Genomic DNA, 25,164 nt, shown 5'->3' with positions numbered 1-25,164 from the left:
CACTGATATCTTGAAGTAAACTGGCCGTAGCTCCTATTTGGTTAGATGAACAACCACAAGAATTTAGAAGGTGCTTGGTTGGAATGGAAAGGATTCATCATATGTGGGAAATATATACAGTATTCCCTACATATTCCTCTAAGGAATAGTTAATCTCTGGCACCCTCCTACCCCTTATCATCCACACACAGTATTACGTACCCTAAAGGTCCATGGGCTCACATTGAGGAGGGGTGGAGTGTCTCTAGCAATCTTTCCAGAATCAAACATCAAGAGTTCCTTCCAGACAAGTTATAAATGTACAGCAAACACTGCTTACCTGGGAGAAACTCTCATTCTTTACAAGGTATCAGCTCAGCTGTATCAATGTGTACACCACCTTTCAAGGCCAGATAAACTGACCTAGATTATACAATCAGCTTCACCAAAGGCCTTTCACTCTAAACTTACTTTCATAGGGACTAGGATGGAGGGTGGAGGAAAACGCATTGTAGAAAGAAGGATGGTGATAAGAAAAGGGAGAAGAAAAACAACTGTATCTGAAGTATGCTATTGACTTCAATAGTATATATAAATGACACTAGCAAAGTATATTTAATGAATGGCAAAAATAATCACTACCTTTTTACCACAGTATGTCCAAAGTTTGTAATTAGTCTCTTGTTAAATAAATTGAGTGAAGGAAAAAAGGAAAAGAAAAAATGTATTTTCTTTAGAAAAATGAATGAAAATGTTATATAAGCATTAACAACATCAATTTACATTACAAGTGTTGCCTGGTGTGCAGTAGTTCAAATTCTTCAAAATCTTTATTATAATATCCTTATGGAAATTTTAATATAATGTCAAAATGTACCATCAATGAATTTGCCTAGTCTACATTTCTGCTTAAGAGTCGTAAAGAAGTAGAGAAAAGCCCTTCCTCTGAATCACATGAAGATTTGGATTTTAATTAACTTTTTTGTTTTCGATATGTTTAGAGTGCTATGATATCATAGCTGTTTTCATGGCTCTAAATTTTAAAATTAAAATAATAATTGTTTTTTCTTTTGGGGTGGTTTGTTCTTAGCATATTAGTGCAACAGAAACTAACAAATACAGGGAAAGCCTCTAAAAATAGACAATAAACTTGTCAACTTAAAAACAAAACAAAACAAAAAACAAGATATCAGACACCAACTGTATGTCACTTAGTCACCAAGTGCATATATACATTATTTAAGATGACATTTGTTAATAGTATCTTCCATGTGTTTTAATTGTGTTTATACCAATGTCATCATTAATACTTATTGAGTGCTTACTATGGGCCAATATTATGTGAAGATAATTTGTGAATTATCTCAATTATCTCCTCATACTATCATATGAGGTAGAAATTCTTTTTTTTTTTTCTTGAGATGGAGTTTAGCTCTTGTTGCCCAGGCTGGAGTGCAGTGGCACATTCTCAGTTCACTGCAACCTCCGCCTCCCAGGTTCAAGCAATTCTCCTGCCTCAACCTCCTGAGTAGCTGGGATTACAGGTGCCTGCCACAACGGCCAGCTAATTTTTTCATTTTTGGAAGAGACGTGGTTTCATCATGTTGGTCATGCTAGTCTTGAACTCCTGACCTCAGATGATCTGCCCACCTTGGCCTCCCAAAGTGCTGGGATTACAGACATGAGCCACTGTGTCCAGACAGAAATTCTTCATTTTAAAGATGAATAAATAAAAGCTCAAAGAGGTTATGTAATCTTGCAAGGTAGCATAACTAGTAAGTGGTGAATTAATCACAAGTTAATCAAGTATTTTATAAGTGTCTTAAAATATTAGACATGATTGACAGCAAATATTAGAATTCTAAGAATTCTTGCAAAAAGGTTTCTGAGTAGTTCAGAAAAAGGTTTCTGAAACCTCCAAGTAATTTGGAAGGAGAAAAATTTTTACAAGATGAGAAAGTACAGTATAACCAACAAAAATGCCAGGCAGCAAACATCTTGTTTCAGTATTAGTGTACATAGTACCAAATATGAGCAAACAATGAAAATGAGATAGCAAAATACCTTTATACTGAAGTTGATCACCCTAAAAAAGCCACATTGTCAATAGTGACAACAAAATATTTTGTCTTTCTATTTTTGATGTCAATACAATTGACCCATAAAAGTAAAAATATCATATATATAATGTTACATGGGCAGCAACACACTTTCACTTTTCAAGTGCTAATTACGTTGAATTATTTGAGAGAAGTTGGTTTTCAAAAATTCCCATGATAAATTTTTTATTCTACTGAACATTTTAACCTTCTACACAAATTCATAACAACACATTTTATTTGCATTTGGATAGTTTCATGTAAAAATTAAACAAGATAAAAATATTAGAGATTGTTGTACATTTAACTTGTCATATCAACTGATCATATCTGAGAGTTTACTAGCTATTTTTCCCAAAAGGTACTTCAACATAAAATTGTATACATAGCATTGGATAACTACTGATAACAAGGGCAACAAAATAGAAGGAGCTATGAGGATACATGGATTAGCCCTTGGAAAACCATTTTTTTGCCCTAGAACTCTCAGCGTCTATTATATAGATGCCGAATAAATTCTTCACTCTAATTCTCTACTCTCATATCCCTGAAACTCTGCAATGAAAATAGAATCTGAAAGGCAGAAACTGCCTTGATTTTGTCCCTTCACTAAAATCTTGTTTACATCCACAACCTTGTCTACAGATAATCTGTTGACCTTCTGTTTTCCTTCTCAATTATTTGCTCAGGGGCTTTTAAAATTTCTCCATCACTATTGATCCTTTCTCTTCAGCCTATAAACGTTCAAGACTCTTCCATACTCAAAACAAATCAGAAAACAAAACAAAATCCTCTCTTCTGTGTGCCCTAGCTCTTCTCCTCCTCCTCACCACTCAGCTTCTTGAAAAAGATGTGCCTATTCACTCTCTCTACTTCCTAACTTCACACTCACTCCTCAACTCAGCACAATCTGGCTTCCATGCTACCACTCTACTGTAAGTTGCTCTTTCAAGAGTTATTTTATTTGAGCTCAAACGACTGTAAATGTTGTGTAGGCATAGACCTCTGTTGTTTACCACTGCATCCTCAGAGTAGCAAGAAGTAAATATATTATCATCATTCTTGTTGGGACATTTATTCTACTAACCACTCTTGAATTGTGCTCCAACCCACCCACACTCCAATTGGATTTATATAACCACAACTCTGGTCTCAGTGCTTCACCAAGTAAGTTATGAAATATCCAAGTTTAATCAAGGTAAGTAAGTAGGATTTGAGAAGGCTGGCCTGAAATGTGATGAATGTGGGAAAATAACCCAATCATTTGTGCTGCAACATGTCTAAAGAGAAAATATGTTAAGAGGGGCAGTACTTTATATGAAAGCTACAAAAAAACCCTAGCTAAATGACAAAAATTTGTAGTAAGTTTTCAATAGACCTGCTATCATGAATATTTGCTTTGATTTGAGACAATTCCTCAGCATAAGCAGAGGTGTAAGTGAGTGTCACTAGCTACACTCTGGATAGTCTGACTAATTTCTTTTCCTTGTTCTCTGCTCCCTAGAACTTTAATACTTCACAAAAATTTTCCCACAGAAGATTTTGCAATCAGCTGACATGAACAGCTGACATGCTTTAAAATAAATTTCTTCTGTAAAGTTTTAAATTAGCATTCTAGTCAAGACTAAGTTAAACTTAAGTGACTAGTGTATTCTGAGAAAAAACAAAATTCCCAGAAAAACAAAATAACAAACTACCATGTGGACTTTCAAAATGAAAAAATACCACTCTAATCTGTAACATAAAAACATACACTGTGGCAGCTACCATTCCTCTGACAATGCTGCTTTCTACATCACAAACACCCACCATGAGAACAATTCATCTTTTAGAGAAAGAAGCATCTACTAAAGGTTATAAAACTGCAACCAAATGTAGTTAAAATTCAGTTATCTAAGTCAATAAGTAAGCAACAATGTCCTACATAATCTAAAATTCACAAATACTGCCTTAAAATATAACCTATGTAACAGCAGATTTACCTCATAAATTAAGTCTTTGCCAGGTGTTATTAATTTTACTTCAATTTGTTTTCTTACCACCCATCAATTAAGAGAAAAAGATGACCTGGAGACAATGAAGTGACAGAAGGAAACAAAACAATGAACCAAACTTAAGGACAGTCATAAATGATCCACATATAATAGCACATATGATATTCTTCAGGGAGTGATTATAAAACAAACTTCATATACCTGAAAAGTCAAATATAAACACATTCCAAAATATTGCTCAAGAGTGCATGTGTGTGGAGTGTATACATGTAATGCCACAAATGGGTCTACCAATACTGATAACCCCACAAAAACTATGGAAGGAATTCCATGGCGAACAAATTCCCAGCTGGTTGACCTTTTTTAATAGTGTTTTTGCTTGGTTTAAAGTTTTACTTTTTCCTGAGAGGTAGAAAGGCTAAAGGGTAAAAGAAAAGAAACATTTATTATTCTCAATGTACCAAATACATTTGGTTAGAAACAACTTGAATATTAGCCCGTCACATAAAGTACAATTTTTCACACATCTTTCCCCCATGACTCACAGAAGAAATACATTTTACATGATGACCCAAAAGTTTCACCAAACAGTATTTACCCTTATTCTCTATGTACTCTGACTTTTAGTTCTATTTCATTTTTTCTTAAAAGCTTGCCATGACCCTCTAAATTGATTTTACAAACCAGAAATAGGTTTTAATACAAAGTATAAAGAAGTATTTTTTCCTTCTGATCCAATTCCTCTAAATCCAATTACTGCTTCCAGAATACAAGAGGAGGGAACAGGGCTTCTTTTAAAACAAAGAATTCCTCCCTGATCTGGTGCTTACAAAAACAAAATGTATTCTTAAACTACATTATTTCAATGAACCAAGTATTTGATAAAATGAAAGTGTTCTTTTTCTCTTTATAGAATTTTGCATAAAAGTAATAAATGATAATTACTATTTCTTTTTCTTCAAATTCATACTACCTTCAATCTAGGAAGCAAGCTACTTTAAGGATAACATTTTTAAAAAACCATACAAACAACATAACCTAAACATAAACATTTTGGTGAATTTTAACGATTTTCACTTTCAGAAAGCATTAAGTTTGCAAACATTAACTTTTTTGGTGTAGTATCTACAATGTAAAAGTTCTCTAAAAGATACTACTGATATCGGGTGCGGTGGCTCACACCTGTAATCCCAGCACTCTGGGAGGCTGATGCAGGTGAATCATGAGGTCAGGAGTTCACGACCAGCCTGGCCAATATGGTGAGACCCCTATCTCCACTAAAAATACAAAAATTACAGGCGCATGCCTGTAGTCCCAGCTACTCGAGAGACTGAGGCAGAAGAATCGCTTGAATCCAGGAGGCGGAGGTTGCAGTGAGCCGAGATCACACCACTGTACTCCAGGCTGGGCAACAGAGTGAGATTAGGTCTCCAAAAAAAAAAAATAATACTATTGGTAGGAGTATATCTTGGCTCACACAACCAACTGCAGTTTAGTAGCATATCAAACATTTTAATGAATATTTTTAATTTTTTAATTTTTAAAATTTTTATGTTCAGGGGTACATGTGCAGGTTTGTTATGTAGGTAAACAGCGTGTCACGGGGGTTTGATGTACAGATTATTTCATCACCCAGGCAATAAGCATAGTACCCCACTTCAGTCTTCACCTCTTCCCTCCCTCCACCTTCAACAAGTAGGCTCTGGTGTTTGTTGTTTCCATTCTTTTGACTAAGCAATTTCATGTGCAAGGATGTATTCTACAGAGGCATTCATGCAAATATACCAAGATATTTCCAAAGTGTTAATTCCAATATTGTTCGTTCAATTTTTAAAAAAGCATCTGAAAACAACTTAAAGATATTAATAAGGAAGTCAGTAAATAAAAAGTACAGCCACTAAAAAAAGAGAAAGTTGTATTACTAACAGGGGAAAGTATCCAAAATACATTTTTAAGTGAAAAAGCATTTCTGAAAGGCATTCTTCTTTTTTTTTTTGAGACAGAGTCTCCTCCTTTTGCCCAGGCTGCAGTGCAGTGGTGCAATCATGGCTCACTGTAGCCTCTGCCTCCTGGGTTCAAGCAATCCTCCCACTTCAACCACCCAAACGGCTGGGACTACAGACGTACACTACCATGCCCAGCTAATTTTTAAATTTTTTGTAGAGACAGTGTTTCACCATGTTGCCCAGGCTGGTCTCAACCTCTTAAGCTCAATCATTTCACTTGCCTTGGCCTTCCAAAGTGCTGGGATTACAGGTGTGAGCCACCCACACCCTGCTGGCATTCTCTTTTGATACTCCTACTTGTATTCTATCCCTTCTCCTTCAATGGATCTGCTTGTCTTGGCTTCCCCATATATATATATATATTTTTAAAGACAGTCTTGCTCTGCTCTGTTGCCCAGGCCGGAGTGCAGTGGCGCGATCTTGGCTCATGGCAACTTCCACCTCCCTTGTTCAGGCGATTCTCCCACCTCAGCCTCCTGAGCAGTAACTAGGGTTACAGGTGTGTGCTACCATGCCCATCTAATTTTTACATTTTTAGTAGAGATGGGGTTTCACCACATTGGCCAGGCTGACCTCAGGTGATCCACCCACCTCCACCTCCCAAAGTGCTGAGATTACAGGAGTGAGCCATCATGCCCAGCCACTTCCCTATACTCTTATCACTGAAAAATCTCATCCCCCTTTTGTTTTCAATCTGTCATAATGCCCAAACTTTATTTATATGCCTAATCTTCTGATCTGCCAGCCCAAATGCCTTTTTAAAATCTCTCTACCTGGATGGCTCAGAGATATCTCATATTCTCCAATTCCAAGACTGAAGTCAACCTCTACTCAAAAGGCAAACAGAAACCACTTGTTCCTACGCTATATTCTGAATTCTAAGTCCAGAAATCTGTTACCCCTGACTGCTCCCCCTCTCCCACAAATTAAATCAATCAAAAGGTTCTACCTCCTTAACATCTCTTACTGTATTTGTTTTAACATACCACGCAACCCATACCTTGTCAGGGCCTCATTATTTTTGGGCAGGATTACTGTGGTCTACTTAAAACTCCTCATCTTAGCCAACATGGCTAAGATACTCCCTCTTTGTTCCAGCCAGACAAAATTACCTATGAATCCTCCACTAGCACTGTTATCTCTAAGTTGTCACACATGTCACTTCTTCTAATGTATTATTCTTATATGTCCAGAGAACCCACTGACTAAGCCTTCAAAATTCTATTCAGGCATAAAGTTTTATATGAAGGCTGAAGAAGTAAGATCACCTGTATTTACTGAGTTACTATGTGATAGGTACTGTGCAAGGTACTTATTCATACACCAATTTATTCATATATTTAGTTTAATCACAAAAACCCATTTTACAGAGGAAGAAACAAGTCAAACAATCTGTTCACTGTCCCACAAAGAATAAGTAAGAAAAGTGGGACTCTAACATCAAGCCAGTGTTCTTTTCATTGATTCAGGTTTCCTGTTTGAATTCAACTTCTTTATATCTATTTCCTATTACATTTAACAAAGCAAATCCCATTTGTTTCCATGTTTTTCCCGCAATAGGTTCTCAACCTTAGCTTTGTATTAGCTTTTTTTCTCTAATAGAATGGGTAGACCCAAACATCTACATATTTTTAAAAGTTTCAAAGATGATACTAAATGGGTTAGCTAAGGTCGAGAACCTTTGTGTTAAGTTCCCAGAGTATAAGAATGTCACTGGACTTTACAACTCCAGGGATGACCTAAATGTTTCTAAACTGAACTGCTAAACTCACTGATATTGGTAAATCACTGCAATAGTACTTTTTCCTACAAAACTGTTTTCTCTTATGATTTGATTGTATAAATATTTTAAAGTTGTGTTGTACACATTTATCTGAGACTAGCACTAAGAAACTTAACATTCTTAAGATTTCAAAAACAAGGAGTTCACAACATTAAATCTTCAATACTTTTCTTAAAAATGAAACTTGAAAAATTTACCTAAGAGGAACAAAAGTTTAAGTACTGTGACAATCTTTGAAATATTAAATAAGTATTTGAGACAGCTATAGATTTGGGTAATTCCATTTTGGAAATACTTAATTACTACTTTCTACTTAACAAGAAAGTTTATGAAATAATTTGTTTATTCCTTTTTAAAGCTTCACTTGTAATTACTATATAATTAAAATGTTATGGAATTCTCAGGAAAAAAAACACCAAGCTTAAACAAATAATCACCGTTTCACTTGCAGATGAACTAAAGAAATGCATATGTGAACAGCAGCACCAACAACAAAAAACTTCCCTACTTCCAGAAACCAGGGTCACTGCTAATCTGACTGAAATCTTAACTTTTTATTTACGTGTAACACTTGCCCTGTGCTTTGTGTAAACTTATGAAACCTAATGAGACAGAAAGCTATCATCTGTTGGCCCAGAATAAATCTAAAATATGGATAAGAAGGGGAAGTGGTGACTTAACTATAAGAAGTGATGAATACTCAAATATTTTGTTTGGGCTTCAGGATAGAGAAAATATGAGTTTTTGATACCTGAAACTCTTAGCAATTCTTTTTTTTAGGAATGAAGATATTATCAAACATAGTAAGAAGTATAAAAAGAGCTCAGTGTAAAAAGAGTTAAATTATCTCTTAACAAGTCCATTGTTTTTTATAAATAGCCACTAAAACCGAAAGCCTTAAGAAAATAAATCAATGCTTCAGATTTTGAATGTTATCGCAGCAGAAGTATTTCAGCTGCATACTCCAGGTCAACATTTTTGCACCCACACAATAAACAAGTTGAGAGATGATAAACTACAGCAAAACTGAAAATACTACAAAACTTAAGCAATCACCAAGAAGAAAACACCAAAAAACTCACTTGGGAGGGTGGGCTGAGGCAGAAATATTATTCATCTCATCCATTTCAAAACACTGTGGACTCACTAAAATGTATACAAATATTAAAAAATCCTACTCCTAGGAGTTTTGCTTCGAAAAGTATCACATATCACTTAAAACGATTTAAAGAATAACAAGTGATAAATAATTCATTAATCACTTAGGAAGGGTCACTTTTATTACCTATAGAATTCTTAACTTTAACATAAAAATTGAATCTGTTAGCGATACAGAATTTTTACATTTATTAAGTTTATTGTTAGGTCTTTTATCTTTTTCTGCTCATGTAAATGGTAGTCTTCACTTCCACCCTACCTAGCAAGTATTATTTACATAAACAAAAGCTCTTGGTATTTATATAGTATACCATATCACATCACTAACAAATTGGGGTAGACTGATTTTTTTTTCCAAGTCTCATAACAGTGAGGTAAATTAAGATACTGATTTTTGAGTTGAGGTATATATATGTTTACTGTATTATAGAATTATTAAGTAATGTGTATTTTAAGTTGCTTTGTTTAAAAAAATCAGAAATGGGTTTTTAAATGTCTTTTCAATATTTATGAAGATAATTGTATAATTTTTCCTTAGTTTTTTTTTTGAGACAGGGTCTCACTCACTCTGCTGCCCAGGCTGGAGTATAGTGGTGTGATCTCAGCTGACTGTAGCCTTGACCTCCTGAGTTCAAGCGATCCTTTTGTCTCAGCTTCCAGAGTAGCTGGGACTACAGGTATATGCCACCACATCCAGCTAATTTTTTATATTTTTTGTAGAGATGGGGTTTCGCCATGTTGCCCAGGCTGGTCTCAAACTCCTGAGGTCAAGCAATCCACCCACCTTGGCCTCTCAAAGTGCTGGGATTACAGGCAAGAGCCACCACACCCGGACTAGATCTACTAATACAGCAAAAACACCAATACCTATTCATAATTGTCTTCAGCTTGTTTGATAGTTAGGAAGCCCAGTCTACTGCAGAAAAAAAGTAAATGTTTCCAAAGAATCAAGTAAGTATTATGTGAGATTATCTACTTGATTACACATATGTCAAACAGTATGTATTTAAACTTATTTGATCTTACTTCTTGCTTTCATTTTTACACAAAATAGGCTGCAAAATAAACAAATTTTCCCATAGGCATTAAAGACACTCAAATTAGCAATATAAGTTTATTCTAGGTTTCATCCTTACTCAAATTTCCCAAAACAATCTCATCTACCTAAGGCTTATATTAATAATTACCATATTTTTGAACTCTCAGATTGTTTACAGCCCAGCCAAGCCAACTCTGCTTAGACCTCTCCACTTGATTCTGCAAAGATCTCAAACTGAGCTTAATAAGAACAGAGCTTAAGCTCTTTTTCCTTAGAGCTGGTCCTCTTTCAGGGCTGTCTAACCCAGTTACCATGCCAAACTTAAGACCACCTTTGGCAAAGCTCTGTATCCTTTAATAGCTCTAACAAATAATTTCACCTCACAAATCCCTCAATTCTGGAACCCCTCTTTTCACTTCTGACTCCACTCTGGTCCAAAATGCCATTATTATCTAAGCTAATCTCCCTAACTAGTATTCAATCATGCCCAACCCAAGTACTCTTTTTAAAAGTCAAATCTGATCATGCCAATCCTCTTCTTGTAATAGAGTTTAAAAATATATATATTTAATAAAAACTTTAAACTATTCCTATCTCTCCAGCCTTACTCCTCAATTACCCCATCTTTTCAATGCTCTAGGCTAGCCTTCTTTCAGTTTCTGAAAGGTAGATAATTAACATTCCCTTGTGCCATAGGGTCTTTGCACTTACACAGTCCCAATGCCTAAGACATTCCTACACATCCTTCAATTTTTAAGTGAGAGATCAATCCCTCAGGTAAGTTTCCTAACACTCTCCCTCAAGTCCTCCTACACATATTTCTTTTGGATCATAAGAACTATAATAAGTTATAGTTTGTGATCAAACATTTGTAACTTGAAAAATTACCATGCAAACCATGTATACTATGAAAAATATACTGAGAGGTTTAAATGTAATTTGAAAAAAAATCTATGTACTCCTTTCTATAACAGACAAGTTAATCTTTTATTTCTTCTCTAAATAAAAAGTGTCATTTCTAGAGCAGCGCTGTCCAAAATACAATAAAGCCATATATGCAATTTAAAATCTACTAGTAGCCACATTTAAAAAGAAACAGATGAAATTTTATTTAACCAAAGTGTCTACAATATTATTATTTTAACATGTGACCAATGTAAAATATTACTGATATATTTCAGATTCATTTTTAAAATCTGCTGTGTATTTTACACTGAAATCACATCTTAATTTGGACTAGTTTCATTTCAGGTGACACATTTGGCTAGTGGCTACTGTATTAGACAAGACAGTTCTAGAAGATAGTACTGTATTTTTTTTGTACTTAAACAGCTTGCTAACAGAATCGATTACCTTAAAAAGAGCATGGCATTAAACAAGTTTAACCTTATAGCAAATAACAGCATATTTCAGGTTTCAATTATTCAAAACTTTAAATTATACAAACATTCCACACTGCTGAAAAGCCTAAATTCAAAATAAAAATTCAAGTAATTTAAAAACTGCATATTACTGATCATCTGAGGAAATGACAGGGAGATAGGGACTCAACCACTGCTGGTAGGAGTGATTTTATTATAACCTTTTAGAAAGCTATAGACTTTCCCTCTGACTTAATAACTCTACTTCTAAGACTTGATCCTATGGAAATAATCATGATAAAGTCTAAGATTTATGTACAAACTTTTTCACTAAGATAATCTTCCATGATGGTAAAATCTGAAAAAAATCACATTAGTGGGAAATGGCAGAGATAACTTGAAACTCAATGGCATTCTACACAGCCATGAAAGAGCATGTTTTAAGGAAAATTTAGTAACATGGAGAAATGCTTACAATTTAATAGCTAAGAAAGATCAATGCAATATGATTCATATGTATATGTATAACACACTCACATACATATTCACAGTAAAAATAAAACAGGAGGAAAACAAAAATATTAACAGTTTTCTATTTATGAGGACCAGTGATATATTTCTTCTGTTATCCTTCTCAACATGTATTTATTGAGTGTTACTTTGTGACAGGCATTAAAACAGATGGGTTCCTGCCATCATGGGGCATACCTGTTTTCTATTTTTTTCCATATTTTCCCCAATTTTCTATAATAAGCACATTATTTTTTTCATAATTTTAATAACTGGAGAAACATAATATGGAACAGATAATGATTTGGGTAAATCAGTTGCCAGAGGACATTTCTGGGTGAACTGGGGAAGAATCTGAATTTGGCCTTGAATAGTAGTTTAGATGACTAAACTAACTGACTTAAAAAAAAAATCCACAAAACACTTAATGTACAGCAAGCCTTCATTTTGGTAAAAAGTACACATATATAAATATATTAAAATGTGTAGGAAAATATACATTATTATATAAACTGTAACTGTGAGGGATTTTTTTTTTTTTTTTTTTTTTGAGATGGAGTCTTGCTCTGTCGCCTGGGCTGGAATACAGTAGCATGATCTTGGCTCACTGCAACCTTCACCTCCCAAGTTCAAGCAATTCTCTGTCTCAGCCTCCTGAGTAGCTTGGATTACAGGTGCCTGCCACCACACCCAGCTAATTTTTTTTTTTTATTTTTAGTAGAGACAGGATTTCACTGTTGGCCAGGCTGATCTTGAACTCCTGACCTCAAGTGATCCACCTGCCTTGGCCTCCCAAGGTGTTCGGATTACAGGTGTGAGCCACCGTGTCTGGCTGAGGGATTTTTTTTAAAAAGTAATTTTTCCAGCTGGGGCAACATAGCAAGGCCCTATCTCTACAAATAATAAAAACAATTAGCCAGGTGTGGTGGTGTGCGCCTGTGGTCCCAGCTACTTAGGAGGCTGTGGCAGGAGGACTGTCTGGGCCCAGGAGGTCTGGGCTGCAGTGAGCCATGATCACTCCACTATACTGCAGCCTGGGTAACACAGTGAGACTCTGTCTCAAAAAAAAAAAAAAAAAAACAGCGATTTGTTTTTTTTGCTTGTCTATTTTCTATGATCTTCCTGTATGCTTCTGCAATAGAAGACTATTTAAAAATTTTTAAACATGTATATACCCACTATTTACTGAGCATCTATTACATACAAAACTCTGGTAGAACTTAGGAAGAGGAGTAACAGCCTTAAAAAAACTTACAACTAATTAAGGAGAATAATACAAGAGAACAGCAAAAGTGATGAGAGATAGAATATAAACATCACTGAAGTAAAATGTGGCTACCAAGATTCTAAGAAAAAGATCACACTTGATTGGGAAGAGGAGGAATGGTGAAAAAAAAAAAAACTTCATAAAGGAGAAAATTTGAAATGAGAAGGATTTAATTGACAGAGGAAATCGTAGTCACTAAAGATAAAGCATGGGTTCCCTGTCAAAGAACAGTTAAAACACATAATAGAATATGGTTAGAACCCAGGATATATGAAGAGCACAGGCAGTAAGCTGGAAACACAGGTTGCAAGGGTCTTGAATTTTCAGAAGGGACTGCCTCTGTAAGCTTTCTGAGTTTAAAAATGAGGGAATTATTGCAGATTCCAATTCAAGAAACTGTTCTACCACTTGTCATCTCTACTGCTACCACCTTGGTTCATGCCACTACCATCTCTTCTGAACTCTATCAGCACAATCAACTCCTGATTCTGCCTCTATTCTCAGACTCCACTCCTATAGACTATTTTCTTTTTTTGAGACGGAGTCTTGCTCTTGTTGCCCAGGCTGGAATGCAGTGGTGAGATCTCGGCTTACTGCAACCTCTGCCTCCTGAGTTCAAGTGATTCTCCTGCCTCAGCCTCCTGAGTAGCTGGGATTACAGACATGTGCCACCACGCCCAGCTAATTTTTTAAATTTTTAGGAGAGATGGGGGTTTCACTATGTTGGCCAGGCTGGTCTCAAACTCCTGACCTCGGGCAATCCACCCGCTTTGGCCTCCCAAAATGCTGGGATTACAGGCGTGAGCCACTGAGCCTGGCTCTGTAGTCTATTTTCTATATAGCAGCCAGACAGATCTTTTTACAACATAAATTATCTTATATCTTTACTCAAAAATCCTGCAACGATTTCCCATCTCACACAGTAAAAAGCCTAAGTCATCAGAATTTCTCTAAGGACCCTAAAACACTGCCCTCTCACCCTCTAACTCTGATCACAATTCGTACTACTCTTCTACTTGTTCACTCTATTCTATCCACACTGGATTTCTCTGCCACAATTCCTTAACTATTACAGGCATACTTCTGTCTCTACCATTCTTCTTATTTGCCTCCCCTTCTTCAGGTTTAAGCTTTCTCTGACTCCACCGTATATAAAACAGCAAGCCCCACCAACCTCCCTGACTACTGGCTCAAAGCAAAAGATTCAGCACTTCCCTATCCCCCAAAACTGACTTCATTTTTTCTGATGACACTTAACATTATCTGCTATTTTATTGCTATTAGCTTATCTGTCCCAAATACATACACAAATGTGCGAGTACATACATATATACACAAATAAACTGAAGCTGTAGGAGGGAAGTTTTTTTTCTTGTACATTTCAGTATCCCCAGCACCTAGAACAGGGCCTGACAAATAGCAGGTGCTCAATAGATATTTGTTTTATGAATGAAAGGAAGAAGATAACATGGTGTCAGTAGATATTTAACTGAAATGGTTTAAGGCATACTGTAAATATTTACATAAATAGAACCTACAGTAAATTAATTCCCATTTACTGTGTAATTTTCCTATGGGAATTATTCACTAATATAGTGCTTGTAAATTAACCTTTAATTAATTAGCAATCTATCTTTGCAAGGCTTATCTTCAAGTTAGCTATTTGGAACAAGGGTGGCAGTGACTGACAACCATAGGATGGGGTCTTTAATCATTAGTTCCCTCCTCTTTTCACTTCTCCCGAATCAATAAGCAGTAATTCCCCACCTCCTTTCTTACTCCCTACTTAGTTCTGACCTTTTCTCTTTTCTTGGGAATAGGTCTAATCCACCGACCTATGAGCCCCTATTCTCGGAGGGTAAGGCCAGAAACAGAAACTAGGAGTGTGATAAAGGACTGTTAAATGGTTACCAGCAATAGAGAAGAGCCCAGGCAAGGGAAGTTCATGCAGAGGACTCTGGAGAGGCCATCAATTCTATTCTTTTCTTTTTTTGTTTTTGTTTTTCTTTTAGCCCACAACGAACATCATAAACAATTCTTAATTTAAAAAAAAATTTTTAACTTAGGAGCTCCTTGTATTTTAAAAGTCAATACAAAATAATACTAATTCCTTTCCTGTCCTCTTTTTAAATATACAATACTGAAAGAAGAGTGATACTTTATATAGGTTTTAAAGTTAAATACCTAAACTTAATTTCATTGTAAAGAATTTCATGCATATACAAACCTTAGGGGGAAAAAAGCCATAAGGAATGATCGAGTAACCATCACTCAGGTATGTTAAATCTTAATCTCTTACCAAGTCAGCTTCAGATGTTTTTAAGGATGTAAAGATATGTTTGTAAACCTCCTAGACCTTCATCCTTCTCAGGTTCTCCAGAAGTCACTTTTATTCTGACTTGGTGTTTATCATTCCCATGCATGTTGTTACACTTTTGCTACATATTGCACAAATCATAGAAAACATGTAGTATAGTTTTGCATGAGACTATATAAATGGTCTATCAAATGGCTCTGTCACTTACCAGATGTTTGATTTGACCTACGACAAGTTACTTAGTATCTCTGTGCCTCAGTTTCCTCTCTGAAAAATGAGGGATACTACCTACTACCCTACAGGATTGTTGTGTGGATTAAGTTAATACACTATATATAAAGCATCTAGAAAAGTATCTTGCTCATAGGAAGCAATATATATGAGTAAATATATATTGCTCATATATATTAGCAATTATCATATAAAGCTGCAAAAGGACCTTTGACTGTATCTGATATACACATACATAAACTGAAAAAGATTACCAGAATGAGATATGTAAAATCCACATAATGCCAGATTTTTCAAAATAGTGTAAAAACTATAAATACTTACAAAGTTCAGGCTAGAAAGGTTCACTATTCTACTTAAAGAGGACTTAAAAGTGCTAGGAATAGAGGGAAAAGCCTTTATTTTTTATTTACAAAGTGTAGGTAACATTAAGTTAGAACATTTTATTTAAATAATTTATGATGATTTAAAAATACCTAAATACCTAGTGGCCTCTTTTTAGGAGATTTGGGGGAAAGGTTGGGAGAGAAGGGGCAATCCCTTAATGAGATGCTGTTCAAGGACTTCTTTGCCTGCTTTGGAAAGCACTTTAGATTTCACACAAAACAAAACATTATTTGGTACTCAAATTTCATTACATTTCTGAACTAGTTTTTCACTCACTGTAAGCAGAACAAATGAAAATTTAAAATGATGTTTTATAATAGGATTCACCAATATTATACAATTTTCATAAAGACAATTGGATTCTGCAAAATGTATCAAATGCTATTAAGGACATATTATCCTTGTGATACAGGATTATTTTTTAATAGTCTCTAAGTCAAAAGATCAGCAAACATTAAAACTTAAATGCCCTACATATTATGTGAATTGTAATGGATTTCTTTCCAGAGGTTTTTGAAGATTTAAAAATATATATGTACTTTGAAGATCAACTGATATATCTAATTTGATACATGGAGGAACAACTCTAATAAGTATCTGCTAGGTGCCATTTACTGGGCTAGATGTTTTACCCAAGATCTGTCTTTTAATGTGAAGTATCTTTATGAACAAAATTTAGGAGACTACCACAGACACTTTGTTTAAACAAATATACTTCTGCAAAGTGTTAAAAATGACTACTATAAAAGCCAACATTTAAACTGGTAAAAAGCATATAAAATGTACGTGACTGTGCTAATTATATTAACACAATAATGTTGTAAAGTTTGTTGTCTCTAGAGTTTATCATACATTTTAATGTCTAAGAGGTTAACTGAAAGTAACAATTAAGTGTAACATCAAAGATAAACTCTGTGTCTCCCCTCCACCAAAGAAAATCCTCGGAATACGAGGTAGAAGGAGGACTTACATTGTAGGAAACGTTGAAAACCAAATTTCTACTTTACTTCTCCTCAAGTGAGAACTTTGAAACGGAACCACTGCTTTTGTTTCATCCCCCCGCCCAGTAAAAAATTTACATGTATGAGTCAGTTCTTCCCTTGGCCCCAACAGAAGACTCACTATAACCAAGCTATAACTTGCACAAACCAACAAGGAAAAAAACCTTGCTATTCCCACTACTTTCCTAATAGACCAAGGACCCTACCACCGCTCACCCTATACACTGCCTCTGCCCCAAGCAAGACGCAGCACCTGCCAAACCAGGCGCTTAAAGAATGGTTCAACTTTTCAAAAGCAATCTGGAGAGGAGACAGATAATTTCTTGAAGAGTACAAGAAGGCAGCAGAAAAAGTACTCTCAAGGAAGGGATGCGTGAGCTTTGGGGCCGTCCCCTCTGCCTGTTGGAGGATTCCAAATTCGCTTACTTCAGAGACCCTTGGAAGCAGCACACTCAGGTCGCAGCCAGCCTCGGGCCTCGGCGAAGGAGGCAGTGTTTACACCTGTCACGAGGGAGGGGGAGCAAAGCCCCAAACTTCTGAACAGCTCCTGGGAGAAAGCAACCAGCGCGAAGCTTTGGGCAGGTGGAAGCAAAGAGGCAGGAAGAGCCGGCGGTGGCCGGGAAGGGAAGGACTCTCACTTCCCCAGCCGGTGCCCGGGATGGGGAAGAGGGGGCTGTGAGCTTCGGGCGCCACCAGCGGCGTTCCCGCACTCGCCGCAGAAGAGAGCACAGTCCGAGCCGGGAGCCCGCAGGCCCGCAGAGCCGGTTCCGTCCTCGCAGCCCCCGGCTCCGCGGCGGGCAGGTGCTCCCGGCCCGGGTGAGGGTCTGGCTGGTGGGCCGGGCCCGGTCCCTGCACTCTCTTTCCCCGGCGCAGCTCGGGGAGCGAAGCGACGGCGCTTACCTGACTCCTTCGGGGCGGCCGCGATGGGCATGGCTCAGGGGCCCGGGGAGGAACTGGCTCCCCGGGGAAGGACCGTCTATTCCGACGCGGAACTGGTGAGAGCGGAAGGTCGGCTGCTCGCAGCCCTGTCAGCGCAGCAGCGCCATGGGCACCCACCCGGAGTTTCAGCGCTGCCGCGGGACCCCCATCCCACTACCCTCCGCCCTCTTCCGCCGCCGCCGCCTCCACCTCCTCCGCGGAGACCCCCCCGCCCACTCCACACACTCTCCCATCATGCAGCGGGGGGACCGCTGCCGCCGATACGTCACTTCCGGGCGCAGGTGGCTAGGTCGGGACCGGGCGCTGGTGGGTGCTGTGGGGTGGGGGAGGACACTCCAGGGGAATTGGTGTCACGGAACGCTTACCCCTGCGCAGGCGCTGTCGCACAGAGCGCCGGCCGCCATTTTGGGTGTGGGCAATCTGCCCTTTCCTTTTACTTCCTTGCGAGTCATCGAGCTGTAGGGGGATAGACGTCTTGCCTCACTCAGGCGCACGCTGAGGCAGCGCAGCCTGCGAGGGACAGGTGCTCCTGTCAGCCAGTTAATGTTAACATTCAGCTCAGGACGGGGTTAAGTCTCTCGCTCTTCAAATAAAATTGTAACGGTTTGGAAATATAGAACCACATTTTTACCAAAAACCTACTACAGAGCATTCGTCAGCTTGCCCTTTTCGGCCCGAAAAACGACTTTTTCATTCACAGCCTAAGTCCCTTCCTCTTTTTAAATGTATGCCGACAGAGGAAGAAGCTGATATTTAACCAATAACAAGAGATTGCGATAAATAGAATTTGAGGTGGGAAAGCAGCCGCCGAACTGGCAAACCGTCTTCGAGACCAACAAAAAAATAGTCCAGAATTTGGCTTGGAGAAGGTGGTCGTTTTTCATAGATCCTTCGGGAGAATTTCCAATGAGGCTAAAGAAATCACCATAAACTTCTGCATTCAAACGCATTTCTGGAACAGAGGTCGTAACAGATTTTGTTTCCATCATCAGTCCTGATTTGCGTTTTTATTACCTTTCCTTCTTCTTTACCATGAATATCTGTTAGAACACCGGCCAGTGTAAAAATCAAACTACAGGGCTACAGGATTATTATTACTGTCTCGGTTGATGTGCCCGGGGTCCTACAAATCATGAGCCCTGCCGGTTTCTCATTCTGCCCATATTTGCCAAACGTCTGCATCAGTAATTGAATAATTTAAAGTAGTTCCAAAACAGCAAAGCTCAGCAGCTACACAAAGAAACAAGGATGGAAAACACCCCCTCAGGCACAGAGAAATGTCCACTCCTTTGAATGGAGAAATTATACAAATCAGGAGAAAGATAAGGACAATAGCAGTTCATCACGATTTATCCCGCCTCTGCAATGTTCTAGACAAATTAACTCGGAGCGCTCCAATAGACCCGCATTTGTCTCTTTACTACTCAATCGCTGTAAGATATACGGGGACTGCATCACTTTAAATGGGAGTATCAATTGCTTCGTGGTGATGCTGGATTTTGTGTTATTGCTCAGTCACTGAAGTAAGAAAAATCTATATTGGCTTGTCAAATTTATGCCTATTGTATTTCGCCCCCTGCTGGTTTAGCTCGTGTGCAAGCTTGAATTTGTGTGTGTATAGAAACTGAAATTGATTTTAAATGAACACATACTTGTTTTCATTTGATAGCTCTACTAAACGGAAATATCAAAATAAGAAGAACAAATGACTAGACCTTAAAGCAGACCCTACACTAAGAAAATGTTTAAATGAATTTAAACTGCACTTCGGCCTGGGCGACAGAGTGAAACCTTGTCTCAAAAAATAATTAAATTAAATTGTGCCACTCCCCCCATCAGCTTACAGTTTTGTAATAGGAAAATTGAATACCTATTTGGCCAACTAAATTGTAATTGGTAATCTTACATGTAAGTCTGAAGACCGTGCTCTAATGCTTATGAAATTTTATTTATTACAAAAGGAGAGTATTTGAATGTTTTTAAGATGATAAATCTATAGGAAATATAAAGTCCATTTCATTTGGAGCCAGCGATAGTATTGTTTTTACTTACCTTGTTAAAAATTATGGCCATAACTGCATTATCTAAGATTTGCCATCAAGAAAAGAAGAAGGAAAAAAACTACCAGTTAACATTTGTTGTATTTACTTCTAGATTTTTTTTTCCTGTGCAACTTTTTACAAACTTGTAATTTAAGTAGATTTTGTGTCCCTTTTTTCACCTAATGTTGTGTTGTAAGCATTTCCTCCTATCATTTAATATAAAACCTTAATTTTAATTGCCTGCTTAGTGGTCAATGGAATCACCACTATATGGATATTTGTCACTATTATAAAATAGTACTTAGGTGAACATTTTGTATGTGTGGCTTTTCAATTTTAGGATTTTTTTTCTCAATATAAAAGTTACTAAGCCAAAAGGCTATGAATGTTTTATTGGTAATTTCCAAGAGACTACTAATTTAGAATGCCACCAGGAATATAGGAGTGTACTTATTCTACCACCTCCTTACCAACCAGCAGTGAATAATAATTAAGAGAGGGGGAAAAAAAGATTGACTAGACTAAAAAGTGAAAACAATTTAATTCATTATGTTGTATAAGAAATTAACAGACAAACAAGAACAAAACCTCAGCAATGTGGTGGTGTTCTGGAAAGGCAGTATGGGTAGAACCTGAGTCTATGACCAGGTTCTGTTATCACTATGATTTTGTATAAGTTATTTAACCTCTCTTGACCTCAGTCTCCTTATATAACAAATGAGAGAATGCAGTGAGATCACAGGTTCTCAGCCCTTTTAGGACAAATAATGTTTTGGCACATGTATCTCTTTAAGAATATGGTGAAAGCTTTGCCTCTTTCTGTAGAAAAATGCTTCTATCCACAGACACTCAAATTTCTCATCCTAAAGCTCATTCATGGAATAGGATCTATGAATCACAGCTTAAGAAATATGCACCAGGTGATCCCCAAGATCTTTTCTGTATCTAAACATTTACCTAAGATGTTATTTATTTATTTATATTTTTTTGAGACAGGGTCTCTCTCCCTTGCCCAGGCTGGAGTGCAGGGTGCCATCATGGCTTACTGCAGACTCAACCTCCTGGGCTCAAGGGATCTTCCTACCTCAGCCTCCCAAGTAGCTGGGACTACACGTGCATGCCATCATGCTCAGCTAATTTTTTTATTTTTTGTAGAGATGGGGTCTCACTATGTTACCCATGTTGGTCTCCAACTCTTGGGCTCAAGCAATTTGCTTACCTTGGCCTCCCAAAGTGCTGGGATTACAGGTATAATCTCACCACTACTTCTTAAAATATGTCCTTCATACAGTTTTATAAAAATAGGGTATTAGGTTGGGCATGTGGGTGATTCCTGTAATCCCAGCACTTTGAGAGGCTGAGGTGGGCAGATCATTTGAACCCAGGAGTTCAAGATCAGCCTGGGCAACATATTGAAACTCCATCGTTACAAAAAATTAGCCATGCAAGGTGGCATGCTCCTGTAGTCCCAGCTACTCGGGAGGCTGAAGTGGGAGGATCACCTGAGCCCAGGAGGTGAAGGCTGCAGTGAGTTGTAATTGCGCCACTGCACTCCAGCCTGGCTGACAGAGCAAGACCCTTTCTGATCTTTCTTGGATTTGCTTATCAAATTTATTGCATAAATAATATGTTACAATTTGGTGTTATAGTACTTTCTGGACTACTGGATATCTAGAACTTTCTGGACACATTCAATGTATCAGGAAAAATATTGAATATTTCAATATTTAATATGTCTTAACTTGTTAGGACAGTATTAATTTTATCTGTAAAATTAGAGGGAGAGGTAGGGAAGAAACTGCTATTTGTCTACATTATTTCTAAAGGTGCTGAAACTTTTTCCACAAATTTTTTGAAGGCTCAAATTCTGTACATAAAGTTCTATCAAATTTTATAGACCTTTCCAAGGAAAAAATTTTGAAGGATGGGCTTCTGGTAGTGGTAATTGACATTAATACATAACATTTAAATCAAAGACCCCAGAGTCATTTCCTAGATTTATTTAGACATATTCTTCTGCCACATGAGGACACAGTATTCCACCCTCTTTGGAGGATTCAGCAACAAGGTGCCATTTTGGAAGCAGAGAACAGCACACACTGAACAACCAAACCTCTTGGCACCTTTATCTTGCATTTCACAGCCTCAGAACTGAACCTGTACCCACTCATGGGTTTACCACATATCGAACAATATAGATGGAGGGTTCTCTTGAAGGGAGCTGCAACCCAACTTTCTTCCTTACTCTAGTCTTCAAGCCTCTCTCTTGGCTCTGAGCAAAGCTTTGAAAGGCTCATGATATACTATCCTGATTGTAGAAATGGTTCCAGTATCAACCTGCTGTGTTGTGAAATTCAGCCTGATCACCTGGAGAACACGTGACTTTTCTGAGCAACTTGTCTCTCAGGAGAAAAGTCCCCTTTACCTTGAAGAGATTGGCCTCAGGGCACTGTGGAACAGTCAAGCGATAACTCTTTCTACGTTAGTCTCTTATTTCAAGGTGAACAGAAGTGGAAACCTTGTTGTGAGTCATGACAAAAATAAATATGTTAAGTAAAATATTAAAATTAATTACACCTTTTTCTTTTTTTTCTTTTTACTGTAGCTACTAGAAAATTTTAAATTGCAATGTGGCTCATAAATTTTTATTGTACAATGCTGAAACTTTGTTTAAAACCTACATCTGTCTTTAAATTTGTGTAGTCGTAGGATCCAGGGACATACAATAGAGGTAGTTCTCATGCACTTTTAACAGTTGCATGAAAGCAGAGACTCTGGTCTGCTTTATTTATTTCTATATTCTCAGCTTCAACAACATGGCCTGGCATGTGGTTGATGGCAATACATATTTATTCAATAAATAACATTCCCTTGAATGAATGGCATGGGTTGTTCTAGAAAAAAAAATTTAACGTTTTTTTTTTAGACAGATTCTTACTCTGTTGTTCAGGCTGGAGTGCAGTGGCAGAATCTTGGCTCACTGCAACCTCCACATCCCGGGTTCAAGTGATTCTTCTGCTTCAGCATCCCTAGTTGCTGGGATTACGGGCGCGCACCACCACGGCCTGCTAATTTTTGTATTTTTAGTAGAAACAAGGTTTCACCATGTTGACCAGTCTGGTGTTGAACTACTGACCTCAAGTGATATGCTTGCTTTGGCCTCTCAAAGTGCTGGGATTACAGGCATGAGCCACTGCGCCCAGCTGAAAACTTTAATGTATTTTTAATAGCTTTCCTGAGGCTTTGCTATTTATCATGTCTTTCAATGGTTTTATAGTTATATAGGTATAATATCAATTTATAATCCTATCCTTGATTATTATTATTTTTGTAATTTTTCCTTTTAAATTAATTGACAATTTACTGAACACCTTTGTGCACTCAGCTTCCTCTATATCTGTGCTGATAGTCTGTAAAGAAACAGGCCTTGGTTCCTGCCCAGAACCAGGAGTTAACAGTCTAGTTAGGGAGACAAGGCTAATATACCTCAAACAATTGCCACCTTGAAACTTCTGATTCTATCAAATGGAGAATAATTAAGTGCTGAAGCTACATAGGATTGACAATAAAAGTAGCAAGTTCAGGGAAGAGGAAAATCTGCTGGAATAGTTGGGAAATGCTTCATTTCAGATATGTGCTTGCCCCAGTGTATCCAATTGGTTCTGCCGCAGAGTACTTCTCCAGGCTCCTTGACGCCCCATGCATTAGGCCCTCCCCTTCCCAAGAACCAATCCTTCCTCACTGTGGGGGCCCCAGAGGGGGCTTCTGTCAACCCTGTGCTGTTCCAGTGAAGTATGGTTTGTCCAGGCACTGTTCTCATGCTGCAAGTCTTGAATTATCTCAGACTTCTTTGGAGCCTAGGATCTTGTATATAAAGAATTTAGGAATAATCCCCTCATTGTTATTTGTCAGGAGCCCACCATTTTCACTTCAAAGTCTTTAATATGTTCCATGTTCCCCTAGCTCCAAAGCTACTCTCCTGGCTATCCCTTCTTCGAGTCTTCGTTCAGGTGGTCCCATGAAGAGCATCAGTGGGACTTCACATTGCCCCTTGGAAACTCTTACCAGATCAATGCCGTGAACCTGGAAGCTGCTCCTAGCCCTGAGTTGATGCTCCTTCAAGACTGTCCCAAGCCTGGGCAATGTAGGGAGACCCCATCTCTACAAATAATAAAAAAAAAGTTATCCAAGTGTGTTGGTGTGCACCTGTGGTCCCAGCTACTTGGGAGGCTGAAGTGGGAGGATCACTTGAGCCTGAGAGGTTGAGGCTGCAGTGAGAAGGGACAGAGCCACTGCACTCCAGTCTGGGAGACAGAGTGAGACCCTGTCTTAAAATAAGACTGTCCCTGACACTTCTCTGTTGCAGCCAGGCCTGAGATGCTGACATTGTGCTGTCAGAAAAAGGCAGCTTGGTATATGAACAGGATCAGCTTTAAAGTGGGATCAACCCAGGTATGAACCTTAGCAACATCATAGAACCTTGCTGAGAACTTTCCTCAGCTGCAAAAATCAAAAAAATGTTCCCACCCCACAGAGTTTGCTATCCAGCTGAAATGAACTAATGTATGTAAAAGATTCCTACATAGGGCCCAGTATTAGTCTCTTAATGGAAAACCCTACTGTCACCAAATTGACCTTTTCCCCAGACCAAAGATTCTCAACTGGGGCAATGTTGACACAAGCCCCTCCCCACCAACCTGGTGACATTTAGCAATGTCTGGAGACACCATTACTTGTCACAACTGGGGTGGGACTACAACAAGCATCTAGTAGGTGGAGGCTAGGGATACCTCTAAACATCTTACGATACAGAGGAAGGCCTCCCACAATGCAGAATTATCCAGTCCAAAGTATCGGTAGTATCAAGTTTGAGAACAAACTTGTTTCAGAACACCCTAAAGCTGCCAGTTGCCACTGATACTGCCTCAGCAAATTCTGTCTACTGGGGCTGCTAATTCTGAGTCCGTCAAGTGTCTGCTGCTGCTCCCCTAAACAAACTGCCACACTGGCTTTCCAGAGATTGTCAATGCCGAACTCCCTGATGACATTTT

The 25,164-nt window shown here is 37.9% G+C and overlaps 1 protein-coding gene across 3 annotated transcripts in view; it reads right to left on the bottom strand.

Annotated features, from left to right (window-relative positions):
• AFTPH (aftiphilin) overlaps positions 1-18,237 on the bottom strand; it is a 66,370-nt gene extending 48,133 nt beyond the window's left edge. For 2 of the 3 annotated variants that reach the window (XM_012477231.2, XM_012477233.2), the window contains exon 1: positions 18,033-18,237. The gene's annotated coding sequence lies outside the window, so the exon portion shown is untranslated. Of the gene's footprint in view, positions 1-17,101; positions 17,148-18,032 lie in introns of those variants that run through there. The other variant, XM_012477232.3, reaches the window with a different exon arrangement.
• Between the last annotated feature and the right edge of the window lie 6,927 nt (positions 18,238-25,164).

This window comes from Aotus nancymaae, unplaced genomic scaffold, assembly GCF_030222135.1.
Source record: "Aotus nancymaae isolate 86718 unplaced genomic scaffold, 86718_ANA_hifiasm-v0.15.2.pri h1tg000057l, whole genome shotgun sequence".
Lineage (NCBI taxonomy): Eukaryota > Metazoa > Chordata > Mammalia > Primates > Aotidae > Aotus > Aotus nancymaae.
The sequence above is the reverse complement of the archived record's forward strand: the minus strand, read 5'-3'. Positions and strand labels throughout refer to the sequence as shown.